Raw genomic sequence first — 21,070 nt, 5'->3', positions numbered from 1 at the left:
TGTGTACTCCTTCCATGAGCTTAAGTCCGCGAACTTGAGCATGTTATATCTAAATTCGGTTGTTCTTGAGCTAATGTTTAAATAAACTAAGGAATGCTTTTGCAAACCGTGGCTATAAAGTTCATGAACCGATTCGAGTGAATCAAACCGATTTTGCTTCAACTGTGTCTTGTGTAGTTACATAAGATTTCCTTGCAATTGAACAACTCTCTAACTAGTTCATTTGAGTCATTTGAACTAGTTATGGTGAAGAAGAATAAGGTTGATATGAGAGTAATCATATGGCTAACCATTTGGTTGACTGGTTGAACCAACAAATGTTAATGTTTGGGTACGGTTCATAAACCCAAAATTGGACATTTCATTTGTGCGTGACAAGCTAAGTTTACGATATAACGGTTGAGAAATGTTAGCTTGAATCTAATCAGGTTTTCATCTAACGGTGAATATTGAATGCTTTGTTACTAAGCTAACATTGATTGCAAACCCTGATTTGAAAGTGTATATAAGGGAAAAATCTAACAACTGGGAAACCTAATCCCCACACATTCTGAGTGATACTAGTTGTGCTAAGCTAGAGTCGATTCTCCTTTAACCTTTGGTTTCTTCTTCTAAACCAGGTTAACGACTTAAAGACTTCATTGGGATTGTGAAGCCAGACCGATACTACTTTTATCGTAGTTGTGCGATCTGATCTTGCATCTTCTATCGTTACGAGTACGATTGTAATAATTGGCTCGAGATTTTATATCTCCGATAGGCAAGATAGAAAAGTAATCACAAAGACTTCGTCTCATCGTTTGTGATTCCACAATATCTTTTTTCGCTGCGTCGATTAAGATTATTGTGAGTTGATTGATAATACTAAGTTGTTCTTCGGGAATATAAGTCTGGTATTATTGATTGGTTCTTGTTCACCTTGATTTATCAAAAGACGGAACAAAACTCGTAGGTATATTCGTGGGAGACGGATTTATCTATTACCGTAGACTTTTCTGTGTAATACATATTTGTTTATTAAAGTCTTCGACTTTGGGTCGTAGCAACTCTTAGTTGTGGGTGAAATCAGCTAAGAGAATCAAGTACGCAGTATCCTGCTGGGATCAGAGGCGTAGGAGCATAACTGTACCTTGGATCAGTGTGAGATTGATTGGGGTTCAACTACAGTCCAGACCGAAGTTAGTTTGGAGTAGGCTAGTGTCTGTAGCGGCTTAATACAGTGTGTGTTCAATCTGGACTAGGTCCCGGGGTTTTTCTGCATTTGCGGTTTCCTCGTTAACAAAATTTCTGGTGTCTGTGTTATTTCAGTTTCCGCATTATATTGTTTTATCTTTATAATTGAAATAATACAGGTTGTGTGTTAGATCATCAATTAGAGTAATCCAACCTTTGGTTGTTGATTGTCATTAATTGATCCTCGGATATTGGTCTTTGGTACCATCCGAGTTATTCCTTGTATTTGATTAGAACTCGCAGTTTCTACTTGAGTAAATCAAATCAAGAGAGAGATATAAACTCGTTGATATACTTTTAATTGATTGAGTCTTGTTGATTCTCTTAAAAGTATATTCGAGTTTGTCCACACAGATTGCTAAGCAAAATATTGGGTGTTGTTGTTAGACCCCCGCTTTTTCAACAATTGAACATATTATCTTTGAATATAGACATGCAAGGGTTGTATGCAAATGTATCAATGTAGATATAGATGCAGTTAAATCCAGTAGTATCTCAGTGTCTCAATGGTGTCCTAGCTAGTTTCAGTCCATTCAAAACAATAGAGAAGAACAATGGATGTACAAGCTTATGATTGGTATCTGGCTTTTATGGAAAGACATATGCGACTCTGTCTTCAAAGGAGTATCTCTAAATCCTTTTAACTCCATGCATAGGATAAACCACTATCTGAATTTATGCTCTCCTAATAATAATATGCATAATTGTGTTGATCATAGTAATTTAATGCCTATACTGCAAGTATGACACTGGAAACCCCCAGATTCTGGTATTGTTAAATTTAATATAGATGCTTCCTTTTGCACAGTTACTAATAGAGCTGGTACTGGTTTGGTCTTTCGAGATCATGTAGGGCACTGCGGAGGGATTAAAGGAACATTCTCAACAGATTGGTTAACTCCAGAAGAGGCTGAATGCAGAGCAGTCAAGGAAGCGCTTATATGGGCCAAAGCTTTGCAAATGAAGAAAATTCATATTGAAGGAGATACCAAATTAGTCATTCAATCTATTACAGATGATTATTACCTCACTCACTGGGAACAACATAATATCATCAAAGAAATAAAACATCTAAGTATTAGTTTTGAGCTATGTATTTTAGTTTTGTCAACAGAAACAGTAATCAAGTAGCTGATGCTATTTTAAAACTTGTCAGAACATATTCTATCAATCTGTCAAGCTTTAGTAATTTTCCTTCAACTATATGTAATTTTCTAGCCAGTGACCAAAATTTCTCTGTGGGCTAAGTTCATTCCTTAATAAAATTTTATTTATCAAAAAAAAAAAACACCTAATTTGGGTCCTTAATTCCTACACTGTTTTTTTTATTGCTTTCATTGCAATACTTTTAAGGTCATTCGGTATATTATTTTTTGACACACATGTAATTTTTGTTATGATGCTACTGTATATATAGTTTAATTGGATATTACCGATGGTATTGGAGTGTATTACGCTCTCATTGCTTCTATAAACTTTCCCAGTTAAAAGTTCTCATAAGAAGGTACGACATTTCTTTCTTACATGTGGTCATGCATATTATGGTAGTTTAGAAGTTTAAGTACTTCCATATAGTGATTTTCCTCTGTAATCGCGATACACTTAGTTCTTACATGCGTCTGCTTTAAGATAATGAGTCTGAAAGACGAATAGTTTCAATTTTAGTTAACTATACATGATTATTGAATTTCTAAGATAGTGGTTATTGATTCTTTTTTGACAAATAGTTGGTGAGATGGGGTTTAAGGTACTCATGAAATCTGGAAATCCGCAGGTTTCAGAATAAATAGGAAAGTATAAAGCTGGCAATCAATATGTGTTGTCTTTCGTTTCATACTTTCCCATTTGTTCCAAAGTCTACAATAATCTGAATATAGAGCTTAAACCCCATCTACTCACTTTTAGAGAAAAATCATAAGTTTTACACATCTTTTAGGGATTTTGCAGAGTCTGTTCTGCAGGGTCAGTGGGTATAGACTTGGTAAGCACAAAAGACGGCTATTTGAAATTGCTCAAACCAGGCACCCACAGTAGACAATAGGCTACATCCTAGCCTTACACTATTGGTATTTTTTGAAGATTTAAATTGACGACTTTATTGAATTTTCATTGTGTAGTTTGTACTGCTTAGTGCATTACAAAAATATTTAATTATTTTTTGTGGCCGACTTAATTAGATGCGAGTGCCGACTAAACATTTTTTTATCTGAATACACAAAATATTCTGATGTATTTTTTATGGTTCAACCTCTAGCGTATTCTTTAAAGTTGCTCAATATTTAGTATATTTAGTCATTACTGATTTACTACATTGATCGTTGCTCTGTATGTGAGTTTTTTCTTCTGTCTTGATCCTCATGTGAGTCATTACTTATGTTCCTTTTAGCTAGCGGCTCTAATATCTCTGACTACCTCATGACACATCAAATTTTTACACATGGTTGACCACCGTGCTTTCAGAATTCTTGGGTAGGTTGACGCTATAATATTAGAATTACCTAAACATAATTAGTCTTTCTTTTTTGGAAATGCATAAGCATTTGTATAAGTATTTAGCTCCGTGTTAGGTGGTATGTCAAACCTAAGCATGGCCACTGTAATAGTGTGAGCTCAGTAGTAAGTTTAATAGTTTCTTCACTTTTGGTTTAGTGGAGTCATCAGCTAATCTGCAAGATTCCAGTTTCTTGGAAAAGGGCAAATAAATGTGTATGAGACAATAGTATGGCAGAATGTTCTTTTGTTTCGTGGCATGTATGCATTTTCAAACTGAGTCAAAAAGTGTTTCAATGTTGCACAAATTTGAAGGTTTTTGACTTTTTAGTGAGTAACAACTAAATTGTGTTTCTTTCATTAAATTTGAAAAGGCGAGGGTACCCAAATATACCTCAAGATAAAACTTTTCATACCTATAGGTCCTTTCTCTGAAAGTGATTGTCTATGGACTGAGTCGAGACAATACAACTAATCGGTTCACACTTCGTGTGATCGTCTATGGATACGAGATCCACACAATACAACAACGAAGTATGTTTACTTGATAAAAAGGTTCGGACTTAAATAAACACAATAGGATTGCTTATCAAGTAAATAGGAATTAACGTTTGTGTAATTTACTTTAATTATAATAAAACAATTATAATGCGGAAATATAAAGTAAATGACACAACAAGATTTTGTTAACGAGGAAACCGCATATGCAGAAAAACCCCGGGACCTCGTCCAGAATTGAATACTCTCAAGATTAAGCCGCTACACAAAATTAAACCTAACTTTGTATAGTTGATACCAAGCAATTAAACCTATAGCTCACATAGTTCCGCATGTATTCCCACGCCTCCAACTTATGAATAAGTCACGTACTTGGAACAATTCCTTTGGTTCGTATTCCAAATAGTAAAGGAACAAAAAATTTGTTTGGTATCAACTCTCTTCAACCAAGTGATGTGAGTTCGACAAAGACTCTTCTGTTTATCTCAATAAACTCCTTCGTCAGGTTCTTAGATCTATCTTATGTTCAACTACCGAAGTAATTTTTAAGATTTTGCAATCAATACTCTTAATCACAAATAATTGTATTGATGCCGATCTACACAATTAATCAATCCAATCTACCACAAGGATAAACTGATTATAGTTGAATCCTCTTATATCGAAACAAGTATTGTGCACACCAAAGATTATGAACTCCAAATCAGAAATCTTCAATATCTTCTTTGTCTTCAAATCTTCTTAGATCTTCAATAAACACCTTCACACAACAACTTGAATCTCTTGTGATCAATCACGCACATAACGGAGTCTGTTAACAATGGATTATCACAAGATCGTCTTTAGAACTAACAACAGTCTAAAGATCCATGTCGAAACTTCGATCTAGTTTGAGTGAATCTTATATCAGAAGAGAAGATTCTCAAGCATAAACAAACTAGGTGCAATCAAAGTTCAACCACCGTTAGTCAATCAAATCAATCGAAAACACAAGATAAACCGCAATTATCTAGTTTCCTACCAACGGTACTCGTAAAGCTTCTCAATCCCAAAGAAGGCTTTAAACTGAGCGACCGTAAGAAATTTTGCCTAATTAGGTTACTCTCCTCTCCGAATAGGCGGCTACACCAGTAACAACACAACCGATGAAGTTTGATGTCACGAAGGATTAGTTTGCTAGAAATGCAAACTTCAAGTATTTATAGACAAGGAAGTTTGGACACCAAGGAATTTCCAAAACCGAAAATATTCTCAAAGATATTCAATATATTCCAAATTCGGTTTCCATAATTTCTGGAAATGCTCTGTCCAAAATAATGACCGAAAATCTCTTTGAAAAATCTCAACTAGTAAATGCACAATACTAATTCTCATTTTCCTAAAATAAAATTAATAACCTTAATTAAAAGATTCTTACCTTATTTATATTTCGATCCTGGGATTTTCTTCCTGTAGATATTAAGGAATAACTTTGAATAAAAGATAAACATTATTGTACGTGTTGAATGTATGCCGACATCCTTACTTTGTAAGCCCTCTTTCATACTTACAACCTTGAAACCGATTTGCCACACTTCCAAACAAGTTTAGAATTGGTTCATCTGACTTTCAAGAACTATGCGATTGATCAAGAACACTCAATCACAAATCATGGGTTTAACGGTTCTATCAAAACAAGTTTCGATTCTACCTTCATGTGAGTACTGTGCATAGTCACACTAGCTTTCCAAAATTCGGTTGACTAGGTACTAGGATCAGTTCCCCACATATATATGGTATCTAACTCATATGTGTTGTACATGTCCATTGGATCGGTTCCCCTTTGCCTAAAAACGTGTTGCACATGTTCATAGGATCGGTTCCCCTTTCTGCTACAAACTTGTTGCACCTCATACAAGGATCGATTCCCCTTTGTGATGTGTTGCACCTCTTCATAGGATCGAAACAAATCACAAACTCGATCATACCATCTCAGGTGATTACTTAAGATCGGTTTCACTAATAAAAGTCATACCAATACATAAGTCAGGCCTTTGTGAATAGTTTTACCAAGAACACAAACATGTCGTGAGCGGTTATACTAAATCACACATACTGGATGTTCACAAGATATGCAATGAATAACAATCCCAATAACGCCTGGCGATTTTCTTTTCGATTCATAAACAAGTTTATGAACTTACTTCCTTAAAACACATGTAAAACATCGTTTCCTAAGATGAAATACTCACCTCATACCCATACATAATCACAATAGCATTTAAACGATTATGTCGATGTCTTATCTACAAAGTTTAATGGTTAAGCAATAAACTTCATATTGTATTCCTTAATACTATGTCTATTTAGAGTGTTCATGCTTCGTAGTTTCGTTTTCAATATGCATAACTTGAAAGATACGTTATGGAATGAAACAGTTCAAGTCAAATATCACTAACCTCAAGTGGGAGGATGATGTTGTCGTTGTAGCTTCTTACTTCTTCACTTCTTCAGGTCTTCGCAATACTTGTAATGTCTCATATCTTAATACTTTCAAGCTAACCTATACGAAGTTGACTCTACTACATAGTCAAGCGACTCTTAAAATGTGTTTTGATTCACTAAAATATGACAACCAAACTTGACATACCAACGCTTGGTGGGTTCAACTGAGCTATGCTCTAACAATCTCCCTCTTTGTCAATTTTAGTGACAAAACTCTTACAATCATATGGATAAACAAATTACAAGAATTCATTACACATACGCTTGATTCTCGAATTCAACAACACAATAACCTGCATTCATTTAATCCTTAAATGCCGTTGTTGACATTATAATAACAAAGTTAATACTCTCCCTAAAGGTGAGATAGGTAGATTTCATCAATACGCACGTCTTTGTTATACCAATTAATATGATATGCTACTCCCCCTTAGTCTATGCTTTCACTCTTTTGTTAGATAAACTTTTAAGCACAATTGTTCTTTTCCTTAGTGATACCAATCAATATAAAATCAACACCAGTATCACTTGTTTACTCCATATATTTCTCCCCTTTTTTGTCACAAAATGACAAGAAACGAAAAAAATAAAAGATAACATGAAAAGAATCTTACAAATCTCAAAATAGACTTGCAAACCTATAGAGTTAAGCACGAGGGTTCCACACACCATTTTTGATAACCAATATCAAAACCGAAACTGCGAAGTAATTTGTTTTGATATGTTATTAAGGAAACAATTGCCCGAAGCAATTTTCGCAATTTAGTTTAGCAAACCAAAAATCAACTAAGCGCCTTAGTCCCTTTGCTAAACCGATTGAACAAATATAATAGCTTCATTCAATAAGACCAAAATAAAGATAACTCTATTTTTCTCATCAGGTTCTAATTATCCATATAACTTAGACCTTTCAATTTTAAATAAGACAAGTACTAGGTTAGTTAACTAGCATTTCTTGTTAAGGCATTCGATTAGACTTGAATAACCGAAACCTCCACTTTGATAAGTCTAACTAAGATAAACTTAGTTTCTCTTATCCGGAATCGAATTGGACTAAAAAACTCATCCGATAAACCTTTTTCTTTCGTTAAGCCATAAATAATTCATACAAACCAAAATAAATCAACTTGCATAATTATTCACCTCAACCGGAAGAAATTGAATCAACATAAGCATTAAAACACTGCAATTGTACCGAAATTTTGTAAGCCTAAACAATTGATACCACACAATAAAGCAAGATAACAATAGTTTTTCTTAACCGGAAACAATAGAATCACACACACATCCATACACACATCATGGAATAAAACATCAATTGTACCGAAATTTTGTTAAGCAAAAGCAAAATATATATGAAATATAAATCAGGATTTTCTTAAATAGGACAACAATTAACTAACAACATTGTTACCTCAAATTTCGCATCCACTTCTCCAATATGTTTGCATCTTCTTCCAGGGAGAATTGATATCGAAATATCATTATGTTGTCATCCTTGTGCAAAACAAAAGAATAACAACAACCAACCTTTACCAGAGAAAGATTGAAAACCAGTTTTTAACTATTGCAAGCAAAAGTTGAAAACCGTCGAAACACATATGTTTTTATGCTAAACCAAAATCGATTCAACATATTGTGACTTTTTCACATATTGTTTCTACCAGAACCCCTCATGATCCTTTGATAAAGCCTACCAACATGGGCTAGAACTTAATCCTGCTAAATCAAAAAGTCACCCAAACCATAAGGGTTCACAACATTATGAGATCGAATATCAAAGTAATAAAACCAAAATCAAGCATCCATAGAAATAATAAAGCATTCAAGCACATGCTATGTAAATGAAAAACCATCACAAGAAAAATTATAAATCAAATAATTTTATTCATAATAGTTTTATTCAAAATAGACTTAATACAATCATTGAAGGAAATCAAAAATTGATGTCTATTGTTCAAGAATTTTAGAATCCCTCAAAATCTTGAGATCTCTTACGCTTGATAGGGATGACTCTCCTAATTCCCTGAAGCGATCCTTGATTGAAGACTAATTCCTCAACCTTGTGGAAGTTAGGTTCCTCCCCGTTTACCCTTTTGGAGAGTAAATCTAGTTGTATGAGAATTTGAGCTTGAACAAGTAAGGACTTTTCAAGGCTACGTTTTAACATCAAAACTTTCAACTTGGTTTCGGCACAAGTTCGAGCCATCTTGTAAAACTCTTTTTCATAATCGATCATGCATGATGAAGGATTCATATTCATATAAGAAGCGGATCCGTTTCCATTGAAATTGAGGTGACCGAAAGAGTCACTAGCCATTTTTTCAGCATACCTTTCTGAAACTTTTGAAGAAAGCTTTGCATACAAATCTGATTTATCCATGATTCCTGGTTTCAGAAAGAAGACCGAAACACCCATATATTACCGAAACTTATACACCAATGGTTACTAAAAACTTGTTCATTGATTATGGAAATCAAATATTCTTCCCTTAATAGAAAAACCGATTTTTTTTTAATATTAAGGATTTTACGAAAGTGCGTCCCAGTGAATATCTTCATAATTCTCGTAAGTTTGAACCATTACATAATATACACTGAACTCATTAAACCAAATTTGAGCACTTTATGAGTCACTGTATTTTTTTCCAGATACTAAGTATCTGAATGAGACAGATTAAGTTTTCCATGGTTATCAGGAAATTTCTTCTTACCTGATTTATTAGGAACTCTAATCTTTTATGATGACGAACCAAAGTTATCATAGAATTTACTATCATCAAGATATTTAGGAATTACCTTGGGTGTCGATGATCTGAAGTCGTTTCCAGCTTCCTTTCCGTTTTGTTCCTCGATCTTCTTTGGTATCCACTTCTTAGTTTTCTGGTCCTTCTTCTTTACGTGATGAACACCACAAGGTGAGTGCTTTCGAGAGTCCTTTGATTTAGAAGGATCAGATCTACGTATGCTTTCTTCATAAGATGATTTCATGACAAACCTTAGTCCTGGGAGGATTTTATCAGAGTTCAAATGAGAAAGCCGTTCACAATTCTTAACAACATGACATTTGTTTCCACAATGAAAGCATCGATTTTGATGACCCTGATGATGTGTAGACCTCTGATGTGAGTGGTTTATCTGTGATCCCCTCTAAATTTCTTTTTGCAAGATAAAAACTCCTTTTTAGTGTTTTTATTGTCAACACTCCTTTTTTCTTTTAAAGAACAGGTTGAACCAGATTTTTTGTACCTTCCCGGAAGGGTTGTGTCCAAATGGTGTTCAAACATTAAAGAACACATATCATTCTTTATCCTTTTGACATGTTCGGAAACTGTCTTTATCTCAGAAACATATGAGACTTTTAAGGCGTTGTAATCATCAGTTGCAGTTGTTCTTAACCACTCAGTTTTCTTTTCTTGATTATTACTTTTCCTTAGTTTTTCTTCTAAGGATTGAATCTTCGAGGAAGAAACGATCTTGAAGGAGTCTAGATCAGTTTTACATGAAGAAAGATCACGTTTGAGTTGATCATTTTCAGCTTTCATATGACATAAGTCTTCAAGGAGCTTTCCTTCTCTTTTTAGTGCAAGTGTAAGCTCAGTTGCACAAGTGAGGAATTCTTTGCTTAATTCATCTAGCTGAGAAGTTACATAATCGACATCCTCACTATCATTAACTGATTCAGAATCAGAATCATTGATTGTAAGCACATGGCTTAATTTAACCTCTTCTTGAGAACACTGAGACATGTTGTCAGAAGAGTAGGCAGAGCTTGTAGAAGACATTCCTTCTAAGCATTTTTGAAAGTTAAACCTTGGACGAGTTTTACTCAAATCTTGATATACGTTAACCGAGTCTATCTTAGGACTCATTTCTTATAGGTTGGGACGCACCAACTGAAAAGGTGAGGGTACCCAAATATACCTCAAGCTAAAACTTTTCCTACCTATAAGTCCTTTCTCCAAAAGTGATTGTCTATGGACTGAGTCAAGACAATACAACTAATCGGTTCACACTTCGTGTGATCGTCTATGGATACGAGATCGAGACAATACAACAACGAAGTATGTTTACTTGATAAAAAGGTTCAGACTTAACCAAACACAATAGGATTCCTTATCAAGTAAATAGGAATTAATGTTTGTGTAATTTACTTTAATTATAATAAAAAAATTATAATGCGTAAATATAAAGTAAATGACATAGAAAGATTTTGTTAACGAGGAAACCGCAAATGCAGAAAAACCCTGGGACCTTGTCCAGAATTGAATATTCTCAGGATTAAGCCGCTACACAAAATTAAACCTAACTTCGTATAGTTGTGACCAAACAACTAAACCTATAGTTCACATAGTTCCGTCTGTATTCCCACGCCTCCAACTTATGAATAAGTCACGTACTTGGAACAATTCATTTGGTTCGTATTCTAAACAGTAAAGGAATAACAAATATGTTTGGTATCAACTCTCTTCAACCAAGTGATGTGAGTTCGACAAAGGTTCTTCTGTTTATCTCAATAAACTCCTTCGTCAGGTTCTTAGATCTATCTTATGTTCAAATACCGAAGTAATTGTTAATATTTTGCAATCAATACTTTTAATCACAAAGTATTATATTGATTCCGATCTACACAACTAATCAATCCAATCTACCACAAGGATAAACCGACTATAGTTGGATCCTCTTATACCGAAACAAGTATTGTGCACACCAAAGATTATGAACCCCAAATCAGAAATATTCAATATCTTCTTTGTCTTCAAATCTTCTTAGATCTTCAATAAACACCTGCACAACAACTTGAATCTCTTGTGATCAATCACGCACAGAACGGAGTCTATTAACAATGGCTTATCACAAGATCGTCTTTAGAACTAACAACAGTCTAAAGATCCCTGTCGAAACTTCGATCTATTTTGAGTGAATCTTATATCAGAAGAGAAGATTCTCAAGCATAAAAAAACTAGGTGCAATCACAGTTCAACCACTGTTAGTCAATCAAATCAATCGAAAACACAAGATAAACCGCAATTATCTAGTTTCCCACCAACGGTACTCGTAGAGCTTCTCAATACCAAAGAAGACTTTAAACTGAGCGGACGTAAGAGATTTCGCCTAATTAGGTTACTCTCCTCTCCGAATAGGCGGCTACACCAGTAACAATACAACCGAGGAAGTTTGTTGTCACGAAGGATTAGTTTGCTAGAAATTCAAACTTCAAGTATTTATAGACAAGGAAGTTTGGACACCAAGGAATTTCCAAAACCGAAAATATTCTCAAAGATATTCAATATATTCCAAATTCGGTTTCCATAATTCCTGGAAATGCTCTGTCCAAAATAATGACCGAAAATCTCTTTGGAAAATCTCAACTAGTAAATGCACATTACTAATTCTCATTTTCCTAAAATAAAATCAACAACCTTAATTAAAAAATTCTTAACTTATTTATATTTCGATCCTGGGATTTTCTTCCTGTATCTATTAAGGAATAACGTTGAACCATAAAAGATAAACATTATTGTACGTGTTGAATGTATGCCGACATCCTTACTTTGTAAGTCCTCTTTCATACTTACAACCTTGAAACCAATTTTCCACACTTCCAAACAAGTTTAAAATTGGTTCATATGACTTTCAAGAACTATGCGATTGATCAAGAACACTCAATCACAAATCATGGGTTTAACGGTTCTACCAAAAAAAGTTTCGGTTCTACCTCCATGTGAGTACTGTGCATAGTCACACTAGCTTTCCAAAATTCGGTTGACTATGTACTAGGATCAGTTCCCCACATATATATGGTATCTAACTCATATGTGTTGCACATGTCCATAGGATCGGTTCCCCTTTGCCTAAAAACGTGTTGCACATGTTCATAGGATTGGTTCCCCTTTCTGCTAGAAACTTGCTGCACCTCATACAAGGATCGATTCTCCTTTGTGATGTGTTGCACCTATTCATAGGATCGGTTCCCCTTTGCCCAGATTCAGTCAAACAAATCACAAACTCGATCATACCATCTCAGGTGATTACTTAAGATCGGTTTCACTAATAAAAGTCATACCAATACATAAGTCAGGCTTTTGTGAATAGTTTTACCAAGAACACAAACAGGTCGTGAGCGGTTATACTAAATCACACATATTGGATGTTCACAAGATATGCAATGAATAACAATCCCAATAACGCATGACGATTTCCTTTTCGATTCATAAACAAGTTTATGAACTTACTTCCTTAAAACACATGTAAAACATTGTTTCTTGGGATGAAATCCTCACCTCATACCCATACATAATCACAATAGAATTTAAACGATTATGTCGATGTCTTATCTACAAAGTTTAATGGTTAAGAAATAAAATTCGTATTGTATTCCTTAATACTATGTCTATCTAGAGTGTTCATGCTTCGCAGTTTCGTTTTCAATATGCACGACTTGAAAGATACGTTAGGGAATGAAACAGTTCAAGTCAAATATCATTAACCTCAAGTGGAAGGATGATGTTGTCGTTGTAGCTTCTTACTTATTCACTTCTTAAAGTCTTCATAATACCTGTAATGTCTCATATCCTAATACTTTCAAGCTAACCTATACGAAGTTGACTCTAGTACATAATCAAGCGACTCTTAAAATGTGTTTTAATTCACTAAAATATGACAACCAAACTTGACATACCAACGCTTGGTGGGTTCAACCGATCTATGCTCTAATAAATTTATTAGTATTTGGAGAAAAATATGTTGCACCAAGCTAACTTCAGTTGATTCTTCGTTTTACTTTGCAGATACTTGGCTGAGCTTGGACACTTAGAGAAATCTGTTGTACTTGTCGCTACTCACCGTACCTGCTATGTGTGCCCTTCTGTAGAAACGACACAGTGGCGAGAGACGACTGCCACGTAGGATATATATATATATATATATATATATATATATATGTGCTACCATTAGTGTCACACGTTTCAAACTCATAGTAAGTAATTACGTATTTCTGATCACTTCTTTCATAAAGTCAATATCGATTCGTAATTGTGACTCATTTAGATTTATGCTTGGTACATTGTCGGGCAATGTGTATTTTTTGTTTAATTTTGTGTCATTTTATATTATATATATGGATTATTTATGTGATCGGTTCACTCACTTGGGTTGTTGTTTATGTGTTTGTGTGTTAGGGAGACATGCCACCCTCTTTATTCACATATTGAATCATGCTAGACTTTCACAAAATGTATGAATTATTGATTTAAATTCACTTAGGTTTATATCTAATTTATCAGACTCAAATAGTTATCTTATTTATTTCTTTGTGAATTGGATTGTTTGAAAATAAAAATGAGATGCTTTTTTCACAACATATAAAATGGTTGCTAAGTTGTCAATGAGACGTTATCTTATCTTTTTCTTAGTTGCTAAGTCATTTTTTACAGATTTGATGTCTATAACGGGTCTAAATTTATGAAGAGGGCTATGCTTGGTATGTGACTTTAAAATTCAGTCATTTTTTTTCTTGCACTAATGCAATATGATTTTTTTTCCCTTCTTGGTCTTTTACCAAGGGAAACCTATTGACCTATCTAACCCACTTAAACCTTAACGGTCTATAAAGTTTGTTGTTGAGTTGTATTATTGTAATAGTCCTTACCGAAAGTTACCGTTAGGTGTTCATCTTATGTATAAAATATAGGTTTTATGTCAGAAATGTTTGTAGTAACTTCATGGTTACAAGTATTTTCTTGAATTGGCGTTTTTATCCAACTAATTTTGTTAGTCTTGATGTTTTTCTCATTCTGTACTTTACATAATTTTAGGGGTGATTAGATCCTGCAACTTGGACGCAAATTGTACATGGATCCTCCCGCCTCATTAACAATGATGGTTAATTTTGCTGCCAAAAATGTTGTATGGTAAAAATATTGTGTGTGGCTCTACAGAGTTTGAAAATGGTAATGCTGGTTATTTCTACTGCGGACAAATGCAGCTCACAACGTGATACTGGCATGAAGGTGAAAGTAATACTCATGTTGGAATATATTCAGTCTTCCCGTCGCATCATGAAAAAAGAAGAGTTGCTTGATATGTCAGAATGTCAACCACAAGCATCTCAGTTCTGGACAAACGACCAACCTATATGACATAGTAATTTACGCTTTACACAAAGAGAATAAGAAGCAGTAATAACAACAACAACAACAGTGAAATGAGATATGAATGAATATATTAGATGGTTTATAATTTATTATAAGACCGGAGCACACTTTAACATAAGCATAAGCATAGAGCCATATTATATGATGAATGATGGGTTTGTACACTACATGTAATCATGATTTTAAGTGGTATTCTTGGTTATTTTTTTTCTAAAAACTAATGTGATAATATAAGACCCCAGATGCAGACATGGTCAGAATTCCGGAGTATTTACTTTTTTCTTCTCGAGTTCAATGTTAAATTTCTTATGGGCTTGTTTATAGGATTGATGTTGTGTCATTTATATATACAGTACATTTGAATTACTATGGCATTAAGGCCTTGGTTTTAGGTTAGACTACGCATCTTACCTTCATTTATGTTAATTAGGTAATAATGTATCTTACTTCCGATGATCTTGACGTCCTTTTTTCTTCTTCGTTTGGCTTATTTTATGTTTAGACGAAGAAGGGCAAAGTAAAGCACTGCATTGTTCCCCTAACAACAGTTGACGGTCTTAGGGTATTCTGATCAAGTATCTTTATCAGATTCTGCTTACTGAGCATGAAAGAGAACTTGGTGAAACAAATGAAAATTGTGAAAAACAACAGCAAACTTGCAAGAGCTTCTGGATAGTATTGTATAAGGTTTCTATTCTTTTATTGTTTGTTCTGCTTGAGCTTATTGATGATATTTTACTACCAAAGAAAATTTTCAATGCATAGTATGCCGGCATATAAAACATAACAGGGTGTGTTGACTGCTTAACTTTGTGGAGGTATACTAACCTGATGTCACATTGCAGACAGATGGACATAGGTGTTTATCTTAGATACATGATATAATTAGTTTCCTGGTAGCATTTCTATGGTACTAGAAAGGTTGATGTAGTTAAAGCAAGATAATTTTATCCTAGATGTTTCCATTGACTTTATGTTATCGAGTTTTGTGAGTTTGTTTTTGTCCGAACTATTTCAACTTTGTGGGGGTGGCATACATTTTTTTTCTTCCATGGTTTATAACAATGATTTTGTTAGCATCAAAGATTCTGACATCTTTGTCATGATGAATGAGTTTAGTTCTACCATAAAATTATGGGTATCGGTAGCTGAATTGATGGCATCATCTTTGTATATGACAACAGTGGATGCTACCTATATTTGGCATCTCCGCTTAATGGGAAAACCGCGCACTGGCCTGATTGCAGAACATGCCCAAGAATGCCAAGAGGTTAGTTGCATCAGTCTAATATAACAACCTATAATCCCACCAACAATTCTGAAGCACGGGAAGGGTTACGGTTTTGTTAACAACTGAAGGGTTTTTGTGTATGATATAAATGCGTAACATAGGTTTAACTAAGGAGCTAGAGGATGGATACATAGAGGATGTTGGGGGTCAGAAAGGGAGACAAAAGTAAACTTAAGATCATAATGTTGGGGTTAAATGTGTATAAAGTAGGGTGTGAGGTACATTCTGTTCTTGTTGTCTTAGTTCAAATGGCAAAGCGCATGGTTTTAACCATGTAGTTGTGGGTTCGACTCCTGCAGATGTCGTAGTAATTTGAGTAAACCAGGACTTTACATGCTTCAGATACCAGTATATAGTGCGACATAGGTGTACATGTAGAAAACCTTTTATCGCTATAAATTGTTTTTTGTCAATCAGATATTAATACTGTTTCAGCAACTTCCTCTAGAGGAGAATATGTTGATAGTTGCTCTTATATGATTCAGATGCCAGTATATTCGGACATCATTAATCGTTACAATACTCAGAGTTGATTCTTTTTTTACCCCTTTTCTCTGTTACACAACAATCTAATGCTATGGAAGACTTATTTTTGGGGTTATTTAATCACATTTATGTTTTGTTAGATAAGAAGATTGAAAAGCGAAATGTTTTGTGACATTATGGTAATTTACTTTTAGCTGTTATACCCATCAGGTGTTTTACTTTCTTATGAGATAAGATGAAAATTGGAAATCTCTGAGTATTTAGACATGAGATGAGAACTGAGAGCAGAACTGAACCATGCTCGGATGATGTTGAAAGGTGTGAGAAAATTGGCGATATAAGGAAAAGGTTGGATTTGATGAATTCTAACGGTTTCTCTGTGAAAGACGAGGGAATTGGGGGTTAATCTGTTGATGAGCTATGTCGTAGTTGTTCTAAAAGAAAAATATATGGTTCTCCTCCCTCAAGTAGTCGAGTTTGCTTACATACTTGCATAAGAACCGTCTTTTTGTCAGTGTCAAACACGAAATGCTACATTTTATATTCTGAAACATGTATGATAGGCTTTCTATTTACCGAAGTTTAGTGTTAATTTGACACCTTGCTAAAACTAAAATATTTTTAGCAAGGGGTTAAAAATGGAACATTTGCAGAATTTCATGTTGGGATTAGAATAACATTGTTGGTTTTACTAAAATTCTGATAAATTATCATGTAACGGCAAGATATGAAGAGCTTTCTACGTGAAATTAGCTTGGGAGTGCATCATAAGAATAAGCAATGGAAGTCATATTCAAGAGGAGTGCATACTTTCCCTGTCACTATGTACGTCATGCTATTTCCATACGGTGAGCTGAGTTGGAAACTCGGTATGACACAACTGGATACTGCTGTAGGAGAGCATATTAAATCTCCTTCGACTCTAAAATGTTTTGACAATTTTACATATTTTCCAACAGATGGGAAAGCATTCTACCATTCCAAGAGCAAAAAACTATTTCCAGAGTTATTAGTAAATGCTTGGGAATCAACAAAACATAATTGTCTATACTATCTCATGAAAATCCAAGATATGCTGGAAGCGGATTATTATGTTGGTATACAAAAAATGGCACGTGATGGGACGAAACCCAACGGAGGAGGTAAGCCATGCCATGCTATCATCGTTCATTGGTGGTCCCAGGCATATGATTAAGATATATTAAGATCAATGGAAATCACACGCTTTAATTAACACCCAGACATCTTCCGGACAATTAGTGTGAATCCAAGCTGGGTGGAGATTAAAGGCGAGCTCCTGCCACATCAATATGCTGATAGTCTTCCGGGAATACCTATATGTAATAACCGCAATCGCACGGTGTCTAACTAGTAGACATAGACAAGTACTGGTCGAACTCACAGGGAGCGGTGGAAATACCGTAATCAATATCTCTAATAAAACTAACGAAGAAGAATATTTATGGGTTTTTCGAATAAGAAATGAAATAATAAAAATAAACTAAACTAATAAAATGAATCCAATGAAAGAGTTGATAACCAGGGTTTATAGTATCCACCACAATTTCTATTCGATTACTGAAATGAAACATAAATATTTATTTATTGCTCGGTCTATCGACATCACCTATTATAAGTATTAGAATCGTAAATATCACTGGTATACCCTACAATAGACCCGCTCAACAGCTAGTCATAATTGTTATTTTTTTAGACCCGCTCAACAGCTGGTCATAATATACCTACAAACCTACAATAGACCCGCTCAACAACTTGTCATAAATTGCAAGAAAATTCCTGAAAAGGAAAAGTAAAAAGTTAACCACTCCCCCACACTTAAACATTACATTGTCCCCAATGTAATTGAGTCATCCAACGTAAACATTAAGATGGAAAATTCATAATATGCGAAAATAAAAAAATAAAAATAAAACAAGAAAATAGAAATACCTACTGGAATATACATATAGGATCCCCATAAACTAATAACCTGAAAATTTGGGGATCAACCCAATATACATTATTTACAAATGACAGCTTTGCACTTATGTTATGATTCCCTGAAGAAGGTGAAACTATCAAAAAGAAAGAGTTACCCCCAAACTTGGTTTTTTACTTCGCAAGGAAGTACATAAATAACATAATATGGGGATACTATTTTGACTGGGAAAATATCGATTGGCTCATGCACGGTATCAGGAATAGGCAAGTCCTCTGCGTATTTGGATGCAAAGTGATCCAACGAAACCTTAGAAGCACACAACTAATCCTAAATTAGGTAACTTTTGGAAGTCTAGGGGTCTAGAAACAACCTCTAAGTCGAGCGAATATTGTGAGATAGACTCATCTATAGAATTATGCAAATCATCCACACAATCATCCACATGGTCATCTATATGTTCTGTCTGGGACAAAGAGTCACTACAAGACTGATCATCATCAACATATAATCTTTGGCATTCTAAAATTCTCAATCTTTGTTCCAAACTAAGTGGTATGTGTTTGTAATACTTCTCATATATAGTTTGAGGTGATTCTTCACTTACCATTTCTAGAGAAAAAACTCCATACCGTTGCCTGTGCATATATTCACCAAGCGTCATCTCTGATGAGGTTGCCTGATAATTTGAACTTCTACGCTTATATTTCGCTAGTGTCATCTTAGGTGACGTCTCCTGAGAAAGAGTCATCATCCTCAAAAAGGTTCCTGAAACAAAATTCTAAAACAGAAAAGAAGTCAAATGGAACTAAAAAAAAAGACTATATACAAAAAAAAAAAAAGTAAATAAATAAAAACCAAACTATTTACAGATCAAAAATACTAATTACAATATTCCACAGCCGCTCCCGGCAGCGGCGCCAAATACTTGGTAGGCTTGATAACCTACAATAATAATACCGCAAGTACACAACGTCTAACTAGTAGATAATGGTAAGTACATGACGTTCCCACGAGGAGTGTGAAAATACTATTACTAGCTAATATCAAGAATAACTAACAAGATGAAGTTTTAGTGATTTTTTTTAGAAATTCGAAACAAAATGAGAGAAAAATAATAAAATGTAACCAAAGATGCGAAGTCGGTAACCAGAGTTTTATTGGTATCCACTACTACTTATATTCAAGCACTGAAATGAAACATAATTATGAATATATGTTTATTGTGTGTTCTATCGACATCACCTATTATATATATTAGAGTCGCAAATACTGCTGGTATACCCTAAGCATGGCACATCAAAAGACTCAATCCAAGTATGAACAATCAAATTGCATTAGCGAGAAAATTATACGAAACTAAAATATTGATTCACAAATATTATTTGGCTCTTTTAAGCATAACCCATCAAAGAACTTAACCCAAGCATGGAATATCAAATAACGAGACAAGAAAATACTTATGAACCTAACAATTATGCACAAAGGTTATACAAAACCGGTGAAACAACAAATCATATTCAATAAATCAATAAACAATATTCGAAAATCAATCTGTTCAAATCATAACGGTCTATTGCTATATAATCAATCAAATAGCCTAATATTCAAAGTAGTTTCACCCATAAAGCCTAGTTACAAAAATCCCTAACAAGGCATGGCTATGAATTTCTTAAAATCCATCAAATAATGAACAAAAGATTAGAAAGATTAAACCGTCAAGTTTTCGTCTTCCTCTCGATTGTTTTACACTCCAAGTAACCTCCAAGGCTGCACTTCTTTGTTTTCTCTTGGTTGCGACTAAGTTTATTCTCCCTTCGCGTCTTCCCTCATTTACCCCCAAGCTTGAACCATATGAGAACCCTACATGCCACAGACCCATCTTGGAACGAGGCAGAGAATGCAAAACTGTTGCTCGGAGTTTTCTTCTTCTGTTTGATAAGAACATCACCAACTTGAATGGGAAATGAGAATATTTCGTTTGATCCTTTGAAAGTTCACAGAGAATTGTGGTGGAATGTGTACCTACGTCTACTGTTTCCCTAAACCAGACTAGTGAGGTTCACGTGCTTGAATCAGTTAAATAAAGGCAATCCTTTGTCCACCATATTGTTGTGTGTGCTTGCTAACAAAACGTCAATCTGGTGAGCCACGGTTATTGCCATGAGTGCCATGAGTCGCAAACGCCATCCAAGCTCAACACTTATTTGCTTCCATGAGTAACTTGGGTCATTTCTGTGGCAAACGCCCATTTTGCTTTGATTTAGCTATTTTTCTTTCGTTGATTGGAGTTGATTGTACTTTCTACAAAAAACATTAAAATAGTGTCATTAGTCAAAATATCGATTCCTAGCTAATATAATATGGGTATAAAATGTAGCACATACGTGCTTATCATATGCTTATGACCGTCCTAATTTGATTGCCCGTGTCCTTGAGTTAAAAAGGGACCATCTAATGGCAGAAATAAAAAAAAAAAGTAAAATGTTTAGC

The sequence above is a fragment of the Papaver somniferum genome, chromosome 9 (assembly GCF_003573695.1).
Source record: "Papaver somniferum cultivar HN1 chromosome 9, ASM357369v1, whole genome shotgun sequence".
Classification (NCBI taxonomy): Eukaryota; Viridiplantae; Streptophyta; class Magnoliopsida; order Ranunculales; family Papaveraceae; genus Papaver; species Papaver somniferum.
Note: the sequence above shows the minus strand (reverse complement) of the source record.